The sequence below is a fragment of the Bos indicus genome, chromosome 4, assembly GCF_029378745.1.
Source record: "Bos indicus isolate NIAB-ARS_2022 breed Sahiwal x Tharparkar chromosome 4, NIAB-ARS_B.indTharparkar_mat_pri_1.0, whole genome shotgun sequence".
NCBI classification, from domain to species: Eukaryota; Metazoa; Chordata; class Mammalia; order Artiodactyla; family Bovidae; genus Bos; species Bos indicus.
In genome coordinates, this window is record NC_091763.1 from 109,915,087 (window position 1) to 109,940,226 (window position 25,140).

General features: G+C 37.6%; 1 long non-coding RNA gene across 1 annotated transcript in view; it reads left to right on the forward strand.

Annotated features, from left to right (window-relative positions):
- The window catches only part of LOC139182790 (uncharacterized), a 74,092-nt gene extending 49,336 nt beyond the window's left edge, over positions 1-24,756 (forward strand). The window contains exon 2 of the long non-coding RNA XR_011566362.1: positions 1-24,756. This exon is cut by the window's left edge and continues 19,310 nt beyond it. This is a non-coding gene — a long non-coding RNA (uncharacterized lncRNA).
- Positions 24,757-25,140: the final 384 nt, after the last annotated feature.

Sequence of the window (25,140 nt, forward strand, 5' to 3'; positions counted from 1 at the left end):
GGTGTCACTCTGAACCATGATAAAGCAATAATTCATTAAATTAGAAACAGAAAGTCTCTTCAGAGCATGGTCTATGAGAATTGGAAACTCACACCTCAGTTTATACTGAGTATTATGAAAACTCAAATATATGCCCATATTGGAAGCATTAAGAAGTAACACTTCCATATATAGTAGTGTTTCCTTAAGTAACTCTGAGCATTTAGCACCAGATGTCAGAAAGATTCCAGCATCCTTCTTCCTGATTTTATATTTAGCATGTCTTTGACTAGTATTGTGTTGGTTTCTTGGGGAGTTGGGTCTGTAAACAATAAGCATTTGTAGGCATGTGGGAAAAAGTATGAGCCTTTTTGGGGTGACCCGTTCAAGCAAGAAGTACAAGCAGTAGAAACAGGGAGCTGATAAAGGGAAAGACTAGGGACATCTTGTTTCACTATGACACAGTGAAATGGCTGTGGATAGAAAATATGAGACGATTCCATACGTATGTGTTAATATACAATATTTGTTTTTCTCTTTCTGACTTCCCCCTAGGTTCATCCACATCCTATAAATGACCCAGTTTCGTTCCTTTTTATGGCTCAGTAATATTCCACGGCATACACAAACCACATCTTCTTTATCCATTCATCTGTTGATGGACGTTTAGGTTGCTTCCTTCAGGCTACTGTAAATAGTGTTGCAGTTTGCAGAGCTGCAAAATAGAGACACAGACATAGAGACAGGACATGTGGACATGTAGGGGGAGGGGAGGGTGAGATGAATTGAGACAGTGGCATTGACATTGATACACTACCATGCGTAAAATAAGATAGCTAGTGGGAAGCTTCTGTGTAACACGGGAGGCTCAGCTCCATGCTCTGTGATGACCTGGAGGAGTGGCAGGGAGGCTCAGGAAGAAGGGGATATACGTGTACATGTGGCTGAGTCACGATGTTGTATAGCAGAAATTAACACAACATTGCAGAGCAATTACACTCCAAAAAAACCAACCAACCAAACAAACACCAAGTTGGAACAGATCCGAGACTTGCCTCCTCCTCCTTTACTTGACACCCTGTGATAAACCTGTTTTTGTTGTTGAGTCACTGACTCTTTGTGACCCATGGATTGTACCCCATCAGGCTTCTCTGTCTATGGGATTTCCCAGACAAGAATACTGGAGTGGGTTGCCATTTCCTTCGCCAGGGGATTTTCCTACATCTGGGATCAAACCTGTGTCTCCTGCACAGATTTGGCTGGTGGATTCTTTACCACTGAACCACCAGGGAAGCCCCACAGTATAAACCCTTACTTTGCCACAAAAACCAACAAACAAAAAATAACAAGGTGAAAGCTATAAAAGAGACAGAAAAAAGTGAGCATTAGAATAGTTTGCCTTGATTTCCTTTTCTCCTCTCTACCCTTCCCATTTCTTCTCTATTTGTGAATTGCAGCCTTGCTGGCCTGAAAGGAGGCGAGATAAGGGACAGTCTGATCTTCTTTACTTTCTGCTTCAGTCCCTGAGAATGTAGAGGTAATCCAGACTATCCCAGCTGACTTGATTTTGACATGTTCTTGGAGCATCACCTTCACCGCGTACTCCTAGAAGCATGCTGTAAGTCAAGGATTCCAGGCTCAAGAGATTCCTTTGGTAGAGGACTGGGGATGTGAGCTAGGAAAGGGAAGGCAGCAAAGAAGTGTTATCCAGCCAGCTGTCACTATAGGTATCTGTGCCTTAATCCCATTGGGAAACTGAGAATCCGTGTGAGACCCTTAGGTCAGCGTTACCTCCTCTGGGACATGAGGATTCCTAGGGTATTTATACCTCACTCTCAATAGCTACTACTTCTCCCTGGGTTCATTATCTCCCCTATGCTTCCAGCTTGGTGTTTTCAGGCACAGTTGGAAGGACTGATGTTGAAGCTGAAACTCCAGTACTTTGGCCACCTGGTGCGAAGAGCTGACTCATTTGAAAAGACCCTGATGCTGGGAAGGATTGAGGACAGGAGGAGAAGGGGACGACAGAGAATGAGATGGTTGGATGGCATCACTGACTCAATGAACATGGGTTTGGGTGAACTCCGGGAGTTGGTGATGGACAGGGAGGCCTGGCATGCTGTGGTTCATGGGATCGCAAAGAGTCGGACATGACTGAGTGACTGAATTGAACTGAACTGAATCACGACTGCATGAGAAAGCCATTTACGAGCTTGGAGTGAGCCCCAGTAACAAGGCCAGTGGGGCAGAGGCAGAACGAAACGGTTCTGCACAAGAGAAATGAGTTGTATAGAGTTGTTCTCTCTTCTGCCACTTTTACTTTATTATTAAAACAAAATCAACAATGGCTTTAATCCCAGGTTTTTGTAGAATCAAGTCTAGACTTACCTTAATTATCCATCAGTTATTCTCTGACTCATATGTTTGTATGAAGACTTATGTGCCTGTATATATTTGAGAAGGAGTCAATGGTCCTTCTACCCATTTTCATATTCAGCATATTGTATAAAATGTCACTAGTCCCAGGACTGTAGATTCACCTACGCTTAATATTCAGTCTATGTGCTATGTCAGTTTTTGCTATACATCTCAAAAAAATACTACTGCTATCAGATGTGAGCCTAAAAGTAAGAACTGGTTTTAATTTAATTATATTCTAATTTTCAATTACTCAGTATTTGCCTACTTATTTCACCAAGAACTAATTAGAATTAAGAGCCGAAATGACCAAGATAATTTCTCCAATGAAATTAAGAGCTTTTTAAAAAATTTCTTTGAGACATATTTTTATCCATTATGATTAAATATGCTGAATAATATTTATTCATGTTTTGTTAACAGTGGAAAATTTTAGTGAAAACAGCATTTATATGGTAGGATCTGCTTACATTTTTTAAAATAAATAAATAGGAATTCTCTTTTATGGAATAAATTGTCTCATCTGAATTGATTGAAAAAAGAAATCCTTTTCTTGAAATAGGAATGCTACATAGTTAATTATATTTTAATGGTTTTGCTTTCCTTCTTTAAAAAAAAAAAATATTCCCAAGATAGCAACAACTGCAACTAGGTTATGCTGCAAAAAAAAAAAAAAATTAACAGCAAGAAATGGGAAGTATATTGTTGCATGTTCTGATGTTGAGATTTTCTTTTTTTGGGATCTTAAATGCAGGGTTAATATCAATCTTACACTTAGCCAATGAAAGCAACAAATGAATCAAACTTTCAAACATTTCCTTCTCTAAGGAATTAGGGGATTTTCTGAAGCACTAGATATTACGAATCTGGAATGAGTTCACCACATTGTATACAAACTACCCCAAGGTAGATTGTTTTATAGAGTTATTAGTAAGTTATTAATATTTTTTTATGTTTTACTGTGTGATTTTTGTTTGTTTGTTTGTTTTCACCTTACAGGAAGGAGTTCCAAGTTCCCTGATTCTGTAGGGAGTTAATAGATTTTTCATGTTGTAGGGTTGTACAGTTAGATGTAGATAAGTGCTCAAGATAGCATTTGAGGGACTTTTTAAAACATTTTGGACAATTAAGCTGAATGTACACAGGCAAACTATTAAGGCTGGTATTTTGAGAAAAAGAGAACTGGCACCCAAAACATGAGAGACAAGGATGATTTGCCCAAGTTGATGAGAATCAGATGGTCCAAAATGGTATCTACTTGAGTGTCTAAGAAGGAGACAGGACCCCTGAGGAGGTAGACCCCTGGCCTTCAGACACTTGCAAAGTGAATGTGTTGGTTGCTCAGTCATGTCTGACTCTTTGTGACCCCATAGTCTGTAGCCCGCCAGGCTCCTCTGTCCATTGGATTCTCCAGGCAATAATAATAGAGAGGGTTGCCATATCCTTCTCCAGGGGATCTTCCCGACTCAGGGATTAAACTCAGGTCCCCTGCATTGCAGGCAGATTCTTTACCATCTGAGCCACCAGGCAAGCCCTCAGACACTTGACTGGAGTCAAAGGAAAGATCCCTGCAGTCAGAGTTGATCCAGAGGGAGGGAATGTTGTCAAAAAAAGTCACCACTCTATATGAACAAAGCACACCCTGGCAGGAAACTGTTGACCACTGGCCTGTTAAGTCAAGGAGAGAAAGATAGTCATGACAAATAATGAATGTTGGGATTCTTGCTAATTTCACCAAGTAGGTATTTTGGACCAATTAATCTAATTTAGAGAAATTAATCAAATCTGACACTCTTTGCACCTTGAGTGTTTTGGAGTAATTCGCAAGTTACGTGATCTTTATATATGAACTCAGGCCATACACTTGAAAGAGAGTTCAAAGAATAATTAGTCTTGTATCCTAACGAGTGTCTAGACAAGAATTTTTCAAAGCATGCACCACAGGGAGAATTAAGGCTGTGAACTTCTGAGGTGAAATGTGTTTAAGAAATACCAATATTAGGGCAGCTTGAAACCCTTTGGTGATTCACAAAACACATTAGCATATTAAAGGCTCTGAGATAACCCATGCTCATCCATCTATCTCAAACCCAGACTTTTCCTGGGTTCATTTGATCATAAAAGTATATTAACATTTCTGAGGAACAAATATTCTTTGAGATACTAGTTTCTTAGGGAAAATGAGTTACTCTACAGAGCAATAGAAATCTATCATGGTTTCAAATATAAAATGTCTAACTGTATCTAAAAAGCAAGGGTCTGTATGTGATAGTGTTTACTTCCTATATTGATACACAAAAGAAGAGAAATATGAAATTCACCTCTATATTAGCATTCCCTCAGATCTTACTCTAGCATCATCGTAAGCTCTAGATAGTATTGTAAAGAGGGTCATCCTTGTACAAAAGGTATTTTCTGCAGTAGATATTTTCAGAAAGCTGTTCTCTCAGTCAAGGACAGAGAATATAGCTGAACATCTATAAAACAGGTGTAAGGAATGAAGGGTGGTTTTTTAAAGTACAGTATTTAAATGGGTTAACATTCCAGTTGCATGGATGAATAAGGAGATAATTATGTCAGTACACAGTTTTATAGTAATTTAAATACCTTTTCTAATTTGGTATCAAGAATTTAAGTTCCATGTGAAGACCTTGATGATGGAATAGCAGCAGAAAAAATGCCTGAAAGTTGGAAATGAAGGAACTAAGAGGGATTTAAAAAATTAGAGGATTGAAGAGAAAACCATGGAAAGACACACACACACACACACACACACACACACACACACACACACAATCTATATTATAGGAAGGATTGAGCTGATGAGTTGATTGGCAATAAACAGTTGTAATTTTGCATTAGTTAGATACACAGACAGTTTTGTGGATCACAAAAAAAAAAAAAGTTGCTTTCCATTCCAGTAAATAAGAAATGTTCCCCACCATTAAACTATCAGCCACTTCATCCACACTGAGGGTAATTTCAAGATGGAGAAAAACAGGATACAGCCTTAAATAGTTGAAAGGCATAGCTATGGAATGATTTCAGAGGGCTCAGACTCGTGTGTCTTCCCATACTTAACAAAGAACTAAAATGATTAATTTGAGATGTTTGGTGGGTTTTTTTTGTGTGTGTGATTAGTTGTAATCTTCTAATATTTGACTACATGGTGTTTTTTTTTTTTCAATTAAACTCCTATACTTCTGGCACCTCCCTTGCCTCTTTGCAACAGTTGCTCCAGAGCTTTTTGAGAGGCTGTATCCTGAGCTGTGGTCCTCAGTGAGACCCCCAGATAGAACGTAACTCACATCTTTATAAGTCATGCCTTTTTCTTCAGTTGACAGTACTGTTGGCATCTGCTATAGGAAGAATGTGATTCAGGCATTAGGAAGAAATGTGAGAGCGTGATACTTAAGCAGAAAACTGTATCTCCAGGAAAATGTTCCAGATTTAGAGTAGATAAGTGCTTAGAAGATTTAGATGCCAAAAACAAAATTTGGAGAGTAGCAGCAGTGATTAGATTTAAATTAGTAATGCTAGAATACACAGAATTTTAAGTTTAGATCCTCTTTATGCTTCCCATGGCAGCCCCGCCCCACCCCCAATAACCCCTTGATTTTATTTTTGTGCAGCACCAGCTTTCTTTGGAAATGGATAATAGTGCACCATGGTGGTCCACTTTCAATTCAGAATTCTCTCTCCTCCTTGCTGATGTGTGAGCAAAGCCCCATTCCACAACAAAGTGAAATGATTAAAAAGCCACTGGCTTCACAAGAAGGATGACCAGCTGTAGACCTTGATAGAGTTGCAGTCAACCCTTCGCCATAGTTTTCACACAGAAAATGTGAAGGTGCAGTCAATGGGTAGACCTCCAGAATTCCCGCAAGCACTGACATTGTGTGTGGACACTGAAGTCATCTACTGGCCATCATCCAGTTTCCTTCCAGACTGCCTCCTTGCTGTGTGACATTTTTATGAACAGAATTTCAGGTCAGACTCCCCAATTTTCAAATCAGCATTGGTAAGTCTGATGCTGTGTCTTATAGTTAGAATTGATTAGCAGTTCATGAGTCAACTTTATACATATCATTAAGCAAGCCCGGAAAAATCACCAAATCATAAAGTAGACCAGACTGTTTTCAAACATTTGCCCAAATGAGATGCAACATGTCTCAGGAAAACATTAATTAATGTTTCATCTAAGTTCTCTAAATGGGATAAATGGAAATCCGTTTTTAAAAACTAGAGTATCTTATAAATCCTCATCGAAATGCCTTCAGAGGGTTATAATTTAATTTAATTTAATTAGATTTCTAAAAGGGCGATATAAAATACCCATCAGAAAGACCATTATGTGATCTGCAGAGTAACAGTTATGTCACTCCATGGCATAAAGATTAACAAGATATGTTACACCCACTATTTGAGGTCAAGGGGCTTGAAATGGAGTAGACTCTCTCCAGGTTAACTCACTCTGTCATTCACCGTTTTTAATACATGTTTATTGAGCACCTCTTGGTAGTTTTATATTCTCTCAAACGTGGAGACTGTATTAACTGCTGAGTTCCATAGTTCTCCCCTGGTGTAAATTTATGTTCAGTTACAGAAATTTATCAAGGCTATCTAGAGAAGAAATGCAACTCTTCTCTTCCTTAAAGTACAGTTTTATCTACATTTTATTTTCTGTTCTGTTTTATTTACATTTAACATTGTAAGGTACAGCAAGCCTTTGAAGAAACAAAGTAGACTCAAATCATAAATGAATAAATAAAAGCTGGATAGAATACAGAAGTGTTCATTACCTTGAAGAAAAGGTTTAATGAGTTATTTTTCAGGGAATAATTCTTCCTCTAATGAGTATATTATTATATTATATATAATTATATTATATATATTTAATATAATTATATTTATATTATATATAATTATATTATGAGTATATTATACTCATATAATGATATATATAATGTTTCCTACTTATATAAATTAAAATGTGTATATTATCTCATTATCTCCCAATAACCATAGGATATAGACAAAGCAGATATCTTTTCTTGAATTAAGGATGAGAAAACTGAAATTGCAGAATTTGAACAAAAGGCCTTTAACACCATGTATATTGGTATGCCCATAGTATTGGGAATTAAAAAAAAAAAAGACTTAAGTTTTCTATCCACATATGGCTTGAATATGAAAAGAATATTGGGAGTTAATGCATTTAAATGTATGTATAGACTTCAAAATCTTATTGCTGTGTATTCAGTCCACCAAAATGAGGTGTGTTTAAAGAAGCAAAAGTTTAATCCATGCCTGTGCTTGTGTGGAAATAATAATTTATGTTGATAAAGATTTAATTATTCTACTTAGGCTGTCACATAAAAATAAGCTCTATTTATCCAGACAGCAGTAATTATTGTTTTCAGGAAAATACAAACACACAAGCCTGACTGTTTGCTCATAGTAAAATTTTCTTTCCTCCAGCCACCAAATTATCTTGAAAACTGGCTCTACTTTTCACTAAACTAACTTAAAACGACAATTCAGGAGATACAATAATTCATTCCATGAACATGCCTAAGATGTTACCTTGAAAGCTTTAGAAAGACAGGCTTCCGTAAATCCATTTCTAAATCTTAGAGGAAATCGTGAAACATTGTTGATATAAGGTATATGATCATAACACATTATGTTTTCTTTGTGTAATAAGACTTAACAACATATTTTCAAGCAATCAGAGTCTAAAGTCAGTCTAAAACTCTAAGAGACTCTCCAAAATTTGAAACTATAAATACATAACTTAAAGCACTCAAATAGGAAGGCAGTTCTTTCGAGAAGCCTGCTATACATGAGTATAGCTAAGTTTGCTCCTTCTGAAGTCAAAACAAGTATATTTGAAATTTCAGTCCACCCTTTGAAAAATATATGACTTTGGGAGAATTATTTAACTCCTTCAAATGTCAGTTTCTTAAACTATAAAATGGGGACAATATTAATATGTATATAGTGGGATTGTTGTGAGGATTAAATGTGATGAAACATGTAAAATGCTTTGCTCAGGGTAGTCTGGTCATTCAGTAAAAGTTGACCCTTATTATCTTCAGTTCAAAAGCAGGCATATATTCAAAATAGGTGTACAATTGAATAAAATCCTAAATATAAAATATAGTTTCAAAATAATTGTCCGTAACAATGAATTTAATACAGATGTTGAACACTGGAGTTAAAGATGTAGGTATGAACTTTGTAACAATGGCAATTTCCTTTTTGTTAAAATCTCTTTGATTCTCTGAGGCTTCTTCCTATTACATAGGATGATTTATACAATCTCAGCCGTTTGGAATGAGCCCTAAATGAGATCATGAAAAAACAAGTAGGGCATCGTTTCTTTTTGATAGTCAGTCCTCTGTAAATTCAGTTTAGTATAATGATTAGGAATACTTATTGTCATTGCTGTAGAATATTCTGGAGATCTTTATGTTTTCTAGTCTGGAAGATATTTTATCTAATTCCACTGCTGAAAAAAAAATCTCCAAATTATCATTTATATCCGTATTTCTTAACAGAAATGAGAAAATTTTATTCCTCTTCCTTTCATATGAATCTCAGAGCACATAGCTGTTTTTGTTTTTTTTAAATCCTATATCTACTAGAGTAAATATTTGTATGGTGTATGAAAAGGGCACATTCAAGCTTGCACACATCTCTTGCCTGGCAGCTTGTGCCATGACTGAGCACATGTCTGCACATCTCTGTTGGTTACTCACATGGCCCTTTTAATAGGAATCTCTGTCTTGATACATGCAAGTTCAGTGTTACCGTCTTTATTTTTAACTTTGGGCTTAGTCTATTTATCCCTGCCATGCAATGATTCACTTTTTTTACTTCCACATAAGTATGTGAAAACCCGTCAGGATGCGGTTTTCATTATACACTTTTCATTATTATGCTGTCATCACTGAACAAGTTTATTTCAAAGCCTTTTTGGAAAAAAAATGACAAGAAACATAGCATTTTATTTCCTTGTCCCTTCATTAGATTAGAAATGTCAAGAAAGATTTAGATTGTACTCATTTTTATTAAAAGGAATGATAGATACTTCTTGGCAAAAGAAAAGGAAAAATAAGAAATTTTAATTTTAAATACTACTGGAGTCAAAGGCCTGCGTATGCAGATGCTCTTCAGTGGAAAGCTTCTCTTCATTATTTGGAAAGATTTATTCTGTTTTCATTTTCAGACTCCAAGGCATTTTATTCATTTGTGGATATAAAATACTGTAGTCATTCTGGAACACAAGCTGTATAAATGGAATCTGTTAGGTACCAGAAACAAACTATATCAAAGTGAACCTAAAATATTGTTGTTACTTAACAGGGCTTTCTCAACATCATCTTTATTTATTTATTTTCAGTTTTAAAGAATTTTTTTAATGTAGATCATTTTTAAAGTCCTCACTGACTTTGTTACAATATTGCTTCTGTTTTATATTTTAGATTTTTGGCTGTGAGGCATGTGGGATTTTAGTTCCAAGACCAGGGACTGAACCCTCACCCACTGCATTGGAAGGTGGAGTCTTAACCAGGGGACAGCCAGGAAAGTCCCCATTAACATCTTGATTATACATTTCAGCAGCTATTAAGAAAGAGATGATGATAATACCTTTGCCTGTCTCCCAGGTCTTTGTGTTGGGAGAATTATGTGAGTCAGCATATGTAAAGCTTTTAATACTGCCCAGGAGGTTTAACCAAATTGTTATAGTCATAATAATGATGCATTATTATGATGCAAATATAGATGCATGCTATAGTCATGCATCTTGATCCTAAAAACAAAACAATCTCATCTGGTTCACCATAGCATCCCCCAGTAATTGTGAGTTTCCTGTTTACCCCGGGGTCTTACACCATAGATCTCACCTTTGGCAAGAATAGTATTTGCTAATTACTTTCTCAAAGTCTCATGGATAGAGGGCAAGACAGAAGGGTTTGTTTATGGCAAACCCCTCTCTCCAACTGTCCCAGTGCCTCACATGGCTTTAACTCTCCAACTATTGCCAGCTTATTGACAGTTTCTGCAACGCTTCCCCCTACCCCATGGCTTCTGCTTCGCCTTCACCACAGCTTGTAGTTATTGAATCACTGGGCACATTGCCTTTGCTCAGACAGGTAATTTACTTGGCAGGTATCCACCACGGCTGTTCTGTATAAGAGGTAAGACTGGAGGTGGATACGTGTAGGTAGCTATGCTGGTCATAGGCTGACAATAATCATATTTGATGGCCTCAAATTTATAAAATTAGGAGACATTGTATTCATTCTAGATTCAGGAGAATACTCTTTGCATGGGATGTTAGTGTGTATGCCTCAAAAGTATGTAACACAATATAAAATTACCTTACATGCTGCTGCTGCTAAGTCACTTCAGTCGTGTCCAACTCTGTGCGAGTAGACAGCAGCCCACCAGACTCCCCCGTCCCTGGGATTCTCCAGGCAAGAACACTGGAGTGGGTTGCCATTTCCTTCTCCAATGCATTAAAGTGAAGTGAAAGTGAAGTCGCTCAGTCGTGCCCGACTCCTAGCGACCCCATGGACTGTAGCCCACCAGGCTCCTCCATCCATGCGAGGTTCCAGGCAAGAGTACTGGAGTGGGGTGCCAGGGCCTTCTCCTACCTTACATACTGTCCTTCAAAAACAAGATCATATCTTAGTGAACTTAAGGTGGCAAAAAACCCCACATTTTCTTACATGCAGTAAGGGTCATTTAGCTTATTGTTTGCATTAGTGACAGTCTTTCCAGTAAATATTCTTGATTGACAGAGTCTTATGCATAAATATGAAATAAGAAGGAAACTGAAACCAGAATTTGATATCTAGTTTTCAGGACTACCTAATTTGATTAAATGGAATATAGAACCATCACAGTGATACAAAACATAGTCTTACATTAGACATATACAAATAACTTTTTAACAAGATGGCAAACCATAAGGCTATAATGTAATTGCTTTTCTTCATTAAAACTTTAGCCTTGAAAATGTTCATTTTTGTGACTATAAGTAAATTTTATTATAAATGTTTTAAATGACAGATACCAAATGTAGTAATTCCACCCTGATTTATTTAGTATCTACTCACCTCTTCATAGCAGTAGTTTGTCACAAGATAGAATTCAAGTATATCAGGAAAAAAAATCCCCGTGTTCCGAGGAAGATGGATCTTTTTAGAAAGAAGCCCTGTAGTCCACTGTACTCTCGAATAGCAACGGTCGTGAGAGTAGGTCTTCAGAACTGGATTCCTCTTTGTAACCCAGAGTGCACGTTGTTTAAAAAATTTATTTTGAAATGTAGATTACAGATTCACAGAGGAGTTGCACAGATAATATGAAGATCTCTTATGTACCCTTGGTCCAGCTTCCTCTGATGCAAGTGTTGGACAGAATCGTGGTGTATTTACCAAAACTAATAAATTTACACAAATATATGAACATTCACTGAACTATAGATTTTATTTTGATTTCATCAGTTTTCTACAAATACCATTTTGTTACTGTTTTTCGAGGATCCACATTTCATTGAAATATCACATCTTAAACTTCCCCAGTTTGTGACGGTCCTTCTTTTCTTGTATTTCACGGTTTTTGAAGAGTGCCTTTGTGTAACATCCTTCAATTTGGATCTGTGGGATGGTGCTCGTGCTTAGACTGCAGTTGTGGATTTGTGCATGGTTATCTGGGGTTACATAATATCAGGGTGAATTGTTAATGGTGACCTGACCTTGATCACTTGTCTCAGATGGTGTCTGCTAGGTTTCTCTTCTGTAAACTTGCTATTTCTCTTTCCATCCTGAATTTGTGAGCAGGAAATCACCAAGTCCAGCCAACACTGCACTTAATGGCATTGTGCTCCACCTCCAGAAGGGAAGATTATCAAAGAAATTGAGCTCCCCTGGTGGAGGGTGGTGGCTCAGCAGTAAAGAATCTGCCTACAATGAAGGAGACAAGGGTTTATTCCCTGGGTCCAGAAGATCCCCTGGAGAAGGAAATGGCAGCCCACTCTAGTATTCTAGTAAGAATACTAGAAAATGTTTAAGATTATGAGAGTAATTAATAAATACTTGGAGGAGGAGCTTTGAAACTATGTAAATATCCTTTTTCTCCTTAAAGTTCTGCTCATTAATTTTATCATTTGTCAGTGGATTGGGCCTACAACAATTATTACTCTAGTGTGCTATTTGCAATTTTCGATTTCTTCCATTCTTTCTACATTTATTATTTGGAATTCTTCATTAAGGAATATTTGTCCTTTTACTCTCTGATTAATTCAGTCGTTCATATTAGTACTGGTTCATGGTGTGGACAAAAATGTTTTAAATGCCAATTAAAGTAAATGTAAGACAGAAATATTATAAGAAAACCTCTCAATGTAAGAGCTATCTTAAAATAACTCCTTCCAGATATAAAACCCTTGCATTACCATAATGCTGCTATTAAGGTATTTTCTTCAGTAAGCAGTGGGGAAAAAACCTTCAAGTTCTGAAGGGGTGAATAAAATGTTCAAAATCAAATAAGAGATAAGCAGCAAGCTAAAAGTTTAGGTTTTTTCCTGCTACATCCAGAAATACCCAAGCGTCATGGGATTCATTTAAACTAGAACAACTAGAACATGTACTAGAAATGGTATCCTTAGGATAGTTTAATAGCTAATTAGAAAACACTTATCCCCAATGCTCCCAAGTATATATCTTCACTTTGTTTGCTTTTAGCACTTTACTTGTGTTTGAAAGGGTTCATTTAAATAATTGCATCCACCAATTAACTGCAAATCCATTTAGCCATACTCAGCAGCTGATAACTCTTATTTTCCTTTATTTAAACAGCTACCTGACTACTATTATGCACACACTTGTATTAGAATTATTTTGTTACAGGAAAGAGAAATGTATCTAAGCTCATGAAAATAAAGGGGAGAGTGGGATAGGTCATTTATGCAAGACGCCACACCAAACCCATGAACAAAAAAACACAGCCATAAATGACATGAGGCCAAAGCCAAGAATAAGAAAAATATAGGAACAAAAAGTGGCCACTTAATTGTATCTCTCATTTCTCATCTCTTTGTGTATCTGCTCTATTCTCCTACTCTTGTTAATAAACCAACACCCCATGTTCTTCACAAGGGCTCTAAAACGTCAGTTCACATTGTATCTAAGTATGTCTGACTTTCCAACTTCAAACCATCACCTGTTACAGATTTTCCAGTGTTTATGTTTCTTAGTTAAATTCTAGAGGGAGAGAATTTGATTGGGCGAGGTGTCCTATTGGATGGGGTTCTGTAACTGAGTAGCAAGGGACAGGATGCCAGGACATAAACTTGGAAGCAGAGTTCCAGGATTGCAGCCTGGAGTGGTGGTTTTGAAACTGTAGTCCACATTATAATCAGTGGGAGGCTGTGTTAATACACAGATTCCTAACATGTGTTTAGGTGGTGCTAATGCCGATTCAGGGACCTCAGTTTGAGAAGCACTGGATATGCTATGGAGCCATAACATTTATTACATCATAGGTTAGGGTTAGGTTGGGCTGTGCGCAGTTGCTCAGTTGTGTCTGACCCTTTTATGACCCCATGGACTGAACCCTCCAGGCTCCTTTGTCCATGAAGATTCTCCAGGCAAGAATACTGGAGTGGTTTGCCATGCCCTCCTCCAGGGGATCTTTCCAGACCAGAGGTCAAACCCAGGTCTCCCACAATTGAACGTGGATTCTTTACCATCTGAACCACCAGGGAAGCCCAGGGTTAGGTTATGGAGATAGAATTCCTAAACTTCGGTTTATCTCTATGTGGTCATTTTCAGAATTTCCTTCATTAAGCCAGCTACCACATCTCTCTACTCAGAATAGATGACAATGTTTCTGCTTGTCTGCTTCTTTTTCTTCCTAACATGGAATTCTCAAAAGCCTGCTAACTCGCCTACCATAATCTGCAGAACTTAAAGCTAGTAAGTAGTTTCTGGAAAACAGAAATTCAGTAGCTCAGAAGTCTTCTGCTCAAACATAATCTGCGGGGGTTAACTCTACCCTCTTCCAAATGAAATAAATGTTAAGTCTCACTTTGAAATTAAGTCCCATCATTTACTTGGGCATATTTTTTCTCATAAGTTTTTGGGCAGGTTTTAATTTGAATGGCATTGAGAAACAATGACTCTATGGAGAGAAAAACATAAATGTGGACTAATCAGTGAGCAAAAATCTCTGACTGAGTACAGGATGAATTTTTAAATATTCTACCTCATAAGTTCTTAGAAAAACTCTCAACATGTATGTTGCTGCTTATTTTATGGTGCTACTTGGGAAAGGTGAGAGAGACCCAGTGGGATGGGAAATTTCCATGGTGGACATCTCCTGCCCTTTTCTCTCAGATGTTCTATTTCATCCCCTTCTGTAGGACCTGAATCATTAACTTTTTCTCCACCCGTCTCTTTTTCAAGGGTGGGAGTTGGGAGGATGGTGAAGTAGAAAAGGATAGCTTTCTTGCTTTGCCAGGCAAAGAGATATAGAGTGGGCTCCTGCCCTCCAAAACTGTGTGTCCCAATCTGGGGGAATTTGATGAGGGTTTTATAAAAATGGTTCAGAGATAGGGTCTCTGACAAGATGAGGGGGTGAACAGGGCTTGCACTTCCTTCCTCTCATCTCAGGTGGTTGGTCTCCCAATTTCTCCACCCTTCTTGATCAACCCACATTGCCCATGAAATGGCTACTAACCACAAAAAATTTCTTGCCTTTTCCCACACGCTATTTTTGATCAGCTTTTGGAAACTGTCTGAACCTCAGCTGACACTTATTGCTAACCATCTATTAAACTCCCACCCTTTCTACAAGTTAGAACATTTGTGTTTTCCCTTACTTGGAATTTTTGATTAAGTTCTATTAATGGTGCTCTGGGTCCCCCAAAAACATTTAGGGAATTCTGAACAAAGTAATAGCTTTGTATGCATTCCAAGATACAGAAAGAAAAAAAAAATCTTCTGTTCTAGTTCTTATATTGATACTTTTTCCCCAATGAACAATATGAAGTTTCCTATTGCTGCTTTTTAAAAGTAAGCAGACAAGCAGTGAAACATTACTTAAGCAATTACGTTGATGAGAAATATTTCCTGAAGACAGTAGATTTTCTGATGGTCACTGCTACTGAATAGATTTCTTAATAAATGAGGTTTGTATAGCAAACAGCTTGAAAATGGGGAAAGTTGGGGTTAAGTATAATGCCATTATTTTGATACCTATAAGAATAATAGATATTCTAGACATTTGATTTTGGACACTGTTTAAGGAATATGACTTTACTTTTATGAATACTATATTTGAGCTCAGTGTAAGGTATATACTTATAAATATGTAGTAAGTAGCTCGGAATATATGTATGAATCACTTTAACCGATGCTTTTCATGGGGTCGCAAAGAGTCAGACACGACTGAGCGACTGATCTGATCTGACTGAACCGATGCTTAAGACCTTAATAATTGCTCTACGCTACTCTTTGTCACAAGGTTACTGAAGTCCCCCAGATTTTTTACAAATTTCCCAGGTGCTTTACATTCACCTCATCTATAGGCTGCCATTGTTTCTGAATCTTGAACTGGAAATAGGAACCAGTTCTTTTTCTGAATTTTCACAAAATCCCACACAAACAAGACAAATGTGGGCTTAGGGAGACATACAGCTGTATATTACTATGTAAGCAACTTAAAATTAAACAATCATTTTTAAACTCATGTTTAAAATAATCGTTCTTTCTGACTTGTAAATTCTTTTTCTCCTCCCACTTATCCTCATTTCCATTCCATTTATTCTCTCTTTTAACCCTAGTCTCTCAGGAGAAAAGCAAAAGGAAAGTAGTAGAAAAATGTAATCTCAGGTTTTTGTATCAAAGCACTTCAGCTTTTTTCTAGCTTCACAGGCAGATCAGTACTTATATTTTCCAAGGAAATATTGAAATTATCGTTTGTAAGCCCTGCCTGATTAACTATCTAGATAAAAATTCATGTCTCAGGTTATGCTCCATTTAAGGGAGGAAAGAAGATTGGGAATGACTCAGGGATAACATTTGGGATCCGGAGTCAGCCAGGAGATAATATTTGAGAATCCAAGAGAACGGAAGATGAAACTCTAAAAGGGAAATGTAAAAGGGAAATAGGAAAGTTTTAATGTTCACCCACATTTAAAGTGTAAAGGTGTGTCCAGAGATATTTTCTGAAAAGCAGTTATGATAGTTGTATGGATTAGATGTAATTATTTTAAGTTACTGATAGGGAAAGTTAGACATAGAAACGAGAACAGCTTTGCCTGTGTTCACAGAACTAGCAAGCTAGAGGAAATATTCATTGTCAAATGCCTTTGATTTAAAGATTGTGTACTTTTTAGGACCTTTGGAGATCCCTAATGAATTTGTTCTCCTCTGAAGGGTCAGGATTGAGAATCATTGCATGAGAAAGTGGTTTCACTTTGGTAGATTGCAATGTAAAGAAAGCAACAAAGACTGTAAAAGATCCTTATATTTAAAACAGATTTCATAAGCATTTTTTACATAAAACAATTGACTGTGAATCAGTAAGAGAAGAATATGCCCAGTAAAAATAGGTTATGTCCAGTGAAGTTGGGCAACTGAATATGATTTTATGGCTTTCTCTGACAAAATCCGTTAATCTGATGTTTGGCAAAGAATGGTGGCAGGAGTGATCCAAACTGTGATGTTGGCATGAAAGGCCCCAGGAAACGAGATGGTGCGAGGTGTTAGTATTGTCTGATGCTAGCGAGGTAAACCTGATATCATACAGGATGAAAGTGTGGGTGAAACAAGGAAGCAACACAGGAGACTCGAGAGTTGTTGAAATTCCCAAGGTGTCAATTACCAGCAATGAATTTAGCGTGAGAGAGGCAGATGGTAGTGGAAGCAGACGCAGACAGAGTGTGGCATCCATTCAAAGCAGATAGAGTAGTTACAGAATACGATGCTCCAAATGTGATCGCCAGATGACTTCCCTACTGGAAACACTCTTCTGGTCATTGTGTGTGTGTGTGTGTGTGTGCACGCTAAGTTGCTTCAGGCATATCCCACTCTTTGCAACCCTACAGACCATAGCCAGCCAGTCTCCTCTGTCCACAGGATTTTCAGGCAAGAATACTGGAGTGGCTTGCCATGCCCTTCTCCAGGGGATCTTCCCAACCCAGAGATCGAACTTGTGTCTCTTAAGTCTCCTGCATTGGGAGGCTGGCTCTTTACCACTGGCACGACCTGGGATGCCCACTCTGGTCATCATATCTTAAAGATATTAAAGTCCTACAATTAATTAGTTTCAACAAAGACTACATAAGGAACTACATTTATTATGAAGTCAAATAGAAGATTATGACTGTTTGTCTTAATACATAGATGCAGCAAAGAGGAAAAAGGCCAAAGTTTATAAAATCAGAACGGCTTTGTTTAAAGTGAACACAGTGAGATGCTAAAGGACATAGCACTTTTTTTTTTTTAATTAAAGATTATGTACAGTTTACCCTTGAACAGTAAAGGTGTTAGGTGGCTCCTAGCATATGTGCAATGGAAAATTTGCATATAACTTACAGTCAACCCTTCAGGATCTGAGGTTCCACATCTCAGATTCAACCAACTTCCGATTGTGTAGTACTATAGGATTTATTACTTAAAAACATCTGAGTAAAAGTGGACTCATGTGGTTCAAACTTGTGTTGTTCATGGGTCAACTCTATATACTTTATAAATGTATATATATATATAATATCATTTTATTTATATATAATTATTATATTGCTGTACTGTTTAGACACTAAGCCTGTGCAACTCTTTATGACTTCATGGACTATAGCCCACCAGGCCCCTCTGTCCATGGAATTTTCCAGACAAGAATACTGGAGTGGGTTGCCATTTCCTACCCCAGGGGATCTTCCTGACCCAGGGATTCAACGCACATCTCTTATGTCTCCTGTATTGGCATATTTTAAAATTGTCATACATAATGCCATTATGTATGGCAATATATTGTTGAGGCATGTTTCTAAACTGTTTAAATAGGCTATCATTTGAATATAATTTCACATCTAGATTTCTGAGTTAGATGTCATTTAATCAGATTTAAATTAGACATTGCATGCTTGTATTATTGTAATGGGACATTTGGTGTTATCCTCGTTACTTTGTTTTGCTTCTTCAAATAGAGGTGAATCTCCTTATGTTTGGAGATTTCCTACCAAAAGTCTTAGAATTAAGGAAAACCATTAATTCTGGAAAAGAAAAATATACATTCTCTCAACCTCCCTTGCAAGTAATTTTAAAAGTTCTATGGGTTGTATACAAATTAATGTTGGGGAAAGCACATAACCTCAGCTCAGCCAATCGTAAGCAGCAATCTGAGCTGAAAAAAACTAAGGAGACAAGACTAGCAAAAGCCTCGTTGGATATCGGCAAGTCACAGTGAGTTTGTGTATTTCAGAGCCAGAGATGTGTTGATACAAGCAGAAGCATCTAGTGCTGAGAAGTGGAACCACTGGTGTCCTCACCAGACAGTTATGTGGAGTGAATTTCAACTCTGATTCTGGCTGTGTAGGCTTTCTGAAATGTACATTTCTATGTAGGTTTTCTGTGTCTACATTTCTGTATAGGTTTTCTGAAATGGTATTTTAAGTTCTCTAGCTGACTCTGTAAATGCACACAATTAGCTTTCAAGAAAGTCTTTTTCTGGTGCAGTCCTCCAGAGTTAGTTTCTGTTGCTTTCCACTAAAAACTTTAACAAGTATAATTGTAGATAAGGCAGAATTGGGGACTGTAACTTGATTTTTCATTTTTGCAGTGAAATTTAACTTCTGAAGAGACTGATGTTCTCTTGTCACTTTAAAAATTGTTTTTGTTATAAGCTCTATTCATAAGTGAGTTGTAATGGTAAAGAGGGAAAAAAAGATTTTAAATTGCTTCCTGTAGCTCAATGTGAGACAGTAAAAAGTGCAAACTGCTAAGCAGAGAAAACAAGACAATAGAAAAGAATTCTCTAAAGAAGCTGACAGGATCGGTATGAAAAAATGTATAATCTAGGTTTCAATTGCATATGTGACAAAAAAAGATGTTGTGACAGGGAGAAAAAAAAAAAATGTTTGTGTACTCATGATTCCTTCATATCCCAAACCAGCATGTCAACACAGGCGTATATACACTCTTCTAAGGAAGGTTGCACCTTGCTGGATTGCTTTCCCTAGTTGAGTGCAAAGTTCTCTTTAATGGAATAACTTTTGATATATTTCAACACAGTGTAAGGTGATAGGTGTTTGCATACTTGTAACACAATTGGAAGAGCTTGAACTCATGCAAATAGCCTTGCATAAAAAAGAGGAGGTTGGAGAAGTGGGTATGGAGGAAGGGAAGTCTGAGAACCTTTACCTCTGCCAGGTGTTGAGTAAACAGCCAGGAAGTTTATATGATACCCAGGAAACAAGACCGATCCAAGGCTTAGGCTGTGGTATTCACAGACTGAGGTCAACCTTCATAGTTACTGTTGCCGTTCGTGCTGTAGGGTGGTGTTGTGAACCTGCCCCGCTGCAGTATATCGAAGCCCTTGTCCTCATGACCATAGTATACATTTTATTGTCATCCTAGAGTCTGTTAACCAGACAACTGGAGGTATTGCAAGTAGGTCAAGTACATCTTTGCCCCAATAAGACTGATGGATCCACTGATGGTTTTGAATCATTTGGTGGCTCAGTTGTTAAAGAATCTGCCTGCAATGCAGGCAGAGACCTGGGTTTGATCCCTGGGTGGGGAAGAACACCTGGAGAGGGAAATAGCAACCCACTCCAGTATTCTTGCCTGAAAAATCCAATGGGCAGAGGCTGCTGGTGGGCTACAGTCCAGGGAGTTGCGTGAGACAGACATGACTCAGCAACTAAACCACCACCACCAAGGATAATCTTTAAATGATAAGTCTAATCATGTCATTTTTCTCCCCCATTGCTCATAGGATAAACAGAATCTCTTGTATCAATGCAAGACCCTCCATAGGGTGATTCTAGACCATAAGCACTTAGGAAATGTCTGGCATGTAGTAGATTCTTAATAGATAGATGTGTGCTCAGTTGCTCAGTCGTGTCCAACTCTTTGTGACCCCATGTCACCCACCAGGCTCCTCTGTTCATGGGAGTTCTCCAGGCAAGAATACCAGCATGGGTTACCATGCCCTTCTCCAGGGAATCTTCCCAACCCAGGGATGGGACCCAGGACTTCCAAATTGTATGCGGATTCTTTACCGTGTGACCCACCAGGGAAGCCCAATAGACAGATGGACCTGGAGTAAAAATGTAAATGGAGATCAGTGAGTGACTGAGTGCCCCTTCCACCAAATGATCACCTGTTCTCCAGAAACTGATGGATTTTGGTTGTTTTGACAATTGCTTAAAAATAATTTTCAACTTAGAATCTCTTCATTAGAAGAATTAGAATTGCTTAATTGTAAAAAATTTTGTGATTCTCCTGATTCATCCATTTCATTTTACTCAGTTGCTTTGGTGATCATCAATAAATAATAGCATTAATAACTGTCATATAAAAGGAAGATTGTTTTTAAAAATGTTTGTAATGTTTCAAAAATATGTTGTGTTAGAGTCAACTTTTGTGCTAAATCTTTAATTATGTCATTAGAGCCTAGTCATTGAATCAGAATTCCAGGGCCAAAGATTATATAAACTTTAAGCCTTATGTTGCAGACTGTAAAATGATTGTTAAAACACATCAGTTCAGATCCAGATTGTTTAAAATTACAACCAAATTACTACATTTAATGATTATAAAGACGAGAAGCATCATTTTAAACATAATACAGGTTACCTTAAAAATGATAAAGTCTCCCATCCAGGGAACTCTATTTAATGCACTGCTGCTGCTGCTGCTAAGTCGCTTCAGTCGTGTCCGACTCTGTGCGACCCCATAGACGGCTGCCCACCAGGCTTCCCCATCCCTGGGATTCTCCAGGCAAGAACCACTGGAGTGGGTTGCCATTTCCTTCTCCAACGCATGCAAGTGAAAAGTGAAAGTGAAGTCGCTCATTCGTGTCTGACTCTTAGCGACCCCATGGACTGCAGCCTACCAGGCTCCTCCGCCCTGGGATCTTCCAGGCAAGAGTGCTGGAGTGAGTTGCCATTGCCTTCTCTACTTAATGCACTCTGGTGACCTAAATGGGAAGGAATTACAAAAGGGAGGGAATATATGTATATGTATGGCTTATTCATTTTGCTATACAGTAAAATCTAACAACATCATAAAGCAACTATATTCCAATAAAAACTAATTTAAAAGAAAGAAAAAAACTCATGAAAACTCAAGGACTTGTCACAAAAGAAAGATTCATTCATTCAATAAACATTTCTGGAAGAACAATGAGTATAAGGCAGCATTCTAGATAAATAAATAAATAGAAATAGGACTACAGTTTAATGGAGATGATTATGTAAAGAATCAAAATATATAAATTAATTTGGAGTCAAAAACACTTAACCTTTAAAAATATGATGGTGCCCTCCAGGATCCATCTTTAATAGCAGTTGCTAATATTTCTTTCTCAAAATGTGTTATCTTGTGATTTGCTTTTAATTAATTTAGCAGACATCACAGGTTCACAAGAGAAGTCTCACACCTTCACTGGCAAGATATTTTGAAACCATATTTAGTCACCATGACCAAATTTATTATCAAGCCTTAGTCCTGAAACCAAGCAATTTCTATGTATTTTATTTACACTTTAACTTCTGTTTACATCTCAACAGTATCAAATGACCCTATATGATTTCAAGTACTTTCAACAGAATCACTGTAAGATTATGTTTTTTTTTTTGTATCTAACATTAGACTATCTCATTAGCAAAGTACTTATATTTTAATTCTTATCTACATTAATTCTTTACCATCAAAGGCCCCAATAAAAAAGTGAAACATAATGCAAAATATTCTAATAAGCTTTTAATTTTTATAAAGGGTATACTTTCATTTCATCATGCATTAAGGAAAAATTTATGAAAACAAAAAAGAAACCTGCTTCATAAATGTTAAGTTAAAAAAACTGTTCTGTTTGAATTTTTGATTTTTGTGGTATGTTTTGTTATCTTCAAGGAAAAATATTAAATGAAATATACCCATAATTTTTAGGTTTCTAAAACGTCCCCCTAAAGCCTAATATTTTAGATTCAAAGTGTTCATAGATCTTTGACCTTTCAATTATTTCTTGATATTTCAGTTTATTTATTTTTTTCTTTTTTTTTGGCTGCATGGCTTGTTGGACTGCCATTTTCAGAATTTAATATGTCACATTTATTATGACTTCATGCCCATCTTTATTTCAGATAAATTATTGCTATAATTGGGTTAAATGATACTGCACAACTTTTTAAATTACTGGCTTATTTTATAAGTGTTTTACATTAGAAAAGAATAAAAAATTTCAAAGACCATATACTGGAAATTGGATCTTAATCCTCTACCAGTTAGTTGATGAAAATATTAGATGCACTATGAGTAATCAAAGAAAACAAATTAATACAACCTTTAAAAACTATTATTCTTAATCCACTTGACTAAGTTTTTAAAAATGATGATGTTCCACTGTTAGCAGTGCCTGGGGAATTAAATACTCTTGTTCACTGCTGGTAGAAATATAAACAGAGCTTTTCTGGGTGGCTTAAAATGTTACATACATTTCACTCAGCAGTTTCACTAGTATGAATTAATTCTCAAGACATAATAAAGTGAAGCGAAGTCACTCAGTTGTGTCCAACTCTTTGTGACCCCATGGACTGTAGTATACCAGGCTCTTCCATCCATGGGATTTTCTAGGCAAGGGTTCTGGAGTGGGTTGCCATTTCCTTCTTCAGAGGGTCTTCCCAACCCAGGGATTGAACCCAGGTCTCCCACATTGCAGGCAGACGCTTTACCATCTGAGCCACCAAGGAAGCCTTCAAGACATAATGACCATCTTCAAAAATTTTGTGTGTGTGTGTGTCTGTGTGTACACACACATCTACATACATAAGGATGCACACATGGTCTGTGGTGTAAACAAAAAGCCAAAGGCAATGGATTAGAGAGTAACTGAGAGCAAAGACATGACTGTAGATAGCTCTTCCAAGAAGCTCACCATGAAAGATGGGAGAGAGAACAAATTGGTATCTAGAAGCAGAGAGAGGACCTAAGTCATATTATTTGTGTTGGGGGAAGATTTTAACCTGTTTAATCATTAATAGGAAAGGACACATAAGCTAAAAGTAGAATAGACAGAGGCAGAAGTGATGGAGAAGGTCACCGAGAGCGTGAGGCTGAGGGTCCACAGAGCAGGTAGGAGAGCCCTCGTGACCCTGGGCAGGGAGGAACTCAGCCCCAGGCTGGCATGTGAGCACGGATGGCCAGAGAATTCAGTTGGAGGTAAAGCCACGAGTGCTTTTCTGGGAAATACATTTTTAATAACAAACGCCCCTCCTGTAGAAAATTTCAGAATTCATTCCATTTGTATTATGAAGACTAACACTATCCTAAGGTTGCCTCACAATTAAAAACAAATAAAATGTTTATTCACAGTCATTCCCAAGCCAAATCTGTCACGAGGAGAGTTCCTTTATGATCTAGAGCATGCATGCATGCTCAGTCACTTCATTGTGTCTGACTCTTTGCGACCCCATGGACTGCAGCCTGCCAGGATTCTCTGTCCATGGGATTTTCCCTTCAAGAATACTGGAGTGGGTTGCCATGCCTCCCCCAGGGGATCTTCCCGACCGTGGGATTGAACCTACGTCTCCGGCATTGGCAAGAGGGTCTTTATCGCTGAGCCACAGAGCAGGCATTGGTAATTTTTTTGTTCCAAAAAAGGACCATAAAATAAATACATTAATTTGCAAGTATACAATTTGTGTCACAACAGTTATCCTTCAGGATGTGCAGGGGATTGGTTTCAGGAACCCCTTGGGATACTAGAACCTGAGGATCCACAGACCCCTTGTATAAAATGGTATGATACATCGAGTACATGGACTCACTGTATCTGCAGTGTTTGTATCAATGGACCCAACCTTGTACGCAAGGGATGCAAAACCCAGGAATATAATGGGTCCCTCTAGGGAAGTGGGACTGTGCTCAACTCTCATTGTAGCTGGAGCACAAAACCAGCCATAGATGATACCAAAAAAAAAAAAAAAAAAAAGAGTGATTGTGCTCCAATAAAACTTTATTTACAAGAGCAGGTGGCAGACAAATTTGACCAGAGGGCCAGTTTGCTGACTCCTGGCTTAAAACACAAGTCAATTAAAAAAAAAAAAGAAAAAGAAAATGCAGTGGTTAGCTCAAGCCTTTGCTTTCTCAGGGTATTTTAGGACCATGTTGGAATTGTCACTATATGTTTTACAGGGGAAAAGCTCTACTTTGTGGCCAGTGGGTTTGGATTTTAGATAAAGCCCTCCCATTTTTGCTGTCCAATTACTTAAAACTTGAGAACCTTAGAGCCTGCCATTGTAAAATGGGGCACTGACCTTGTCGTCAGTCTTCACCAATCATAATGAGAATAAAATACACAGTTGAAAATGCTCTAAGGCTGGAGTCCCCAGTCTCTGGGATCTAATGCCTGATGATCTGAGGTGGATCTGATGTAATAATAATAGAAATAAAGTGTACAAAAATCATCCCTGGTTCAGGAAGATCCCCTGGAGAAGGAAAT